A 1,003-nucleotide genomic window follows, 5' to 3' on the forward strand; every position below is an offset into this window, starting at 1 on the left:
TGGGAGAGAGAGGGGGGAGGGAGACAGGAGAGAGGAGTTTTAGTGAGGCAGGCGGGCAGGCATCTGCCTCAGGCGTCTGCCCAGCACAGCCATGCTCTCCAACCCACAGCTTCCAAGGACCTTTTGGCCGGTTGCCTAGCTCACAGACCTGCATGAAGGGGTCTGGTGACCCAGCCTGGCATGTGAAGGGTTTGTGACCCAGTCTGTGAATGGGCTTGAGGGGTCTGTGAGCTCCAGACACAGCCCTAGCTCAACAATTGGCCCAGCCGGCAGGATTACCGGCAGGTAAAAGAGCCCGACACTGGCGTGGTCACCTAGCTTGACAACTGGCATCAGGAACAGGGTTAAGAGCGCTACAACTGGCAATGTCGACAGGATTTTGACATTAGCCATAGCTTAGCCCTAGCACCACAGAATCCACCTCTGAATCTAGAATCATTCTTCAGAGCCGGTCTCCTCAGCCAGAACTAAGAAAGAAAAAAGAACAGCAACAACAAAAACAACAACAAAAAGGCTGGTCTCCAAACAGATCCAAAAGCAAGTTTGCTATCTGCCGCATGAGCTAAGCAACAACTACTTGGCACTGCTTCATTATTAACAAATAGAGATTTAGTTTACTCTTGATGATTCTGAGAGAAAAGGAGAAAAAGTTATCAACAGAACAGAAAGTCTTTTATATCGACAAAATAAAACTAAAAAAAAAAAAAAAGAACAAAGTCTTTTAAAGTCTTTAAGCCTTTGTATGAGGACTCATGTTCTACAATTACAGACATCTGCACTAGTTTAAACACTATCATGTCCATTCACCTTCAGAATTATGGGTCTACGAATAATAAATTTTTTTAAAGTGCTTTCTTATTACTATAACTTAATTTAAAAATTCAACTCCTTGATACAAATCAAGCAATTAAAACTCATCTGGTAAACGTAGTTTTCCTTCTGCAGTATTTTGGTTAAATACCGTACTATATTTGCTTTCCAGCATTAGACTACACTTTAAAAA

At 42.7% G+C, this 1,003-nt stretch overlaps 1 protein-coding gene across 1 annotated transcript in view; it reads right to left on the reverse strand.

Annotated features, from left to right (window-relative positions):
* CNST (consortin, connexin sorting protein) overlaps nt 1-1,003 on the reverse strand; it is a gene marked incomplete at its 5' end in the record, with an annotated part of 40,240 nt that overhangs the window by 26,784 nt on the left and 12,453 nt on the right. The window lies entirely within an intron of this gene.

Source organism: Galeopterus variegatus, unplaced genomic scaffold (genome assembly GCF_000696425.1).
Source record: "Galeopterus variegatus unplaced genomic scaffold, G_variegatus-3.0.2 Scaffold2167, whole genome shotgun sequence".
Taxonomy (NCBI): Eukaryota; Metazoa; Chordata; class Mammalia; order Dermoptera; family Cynocephalidae; genus Galeopterus; species Galeopterus variegatus.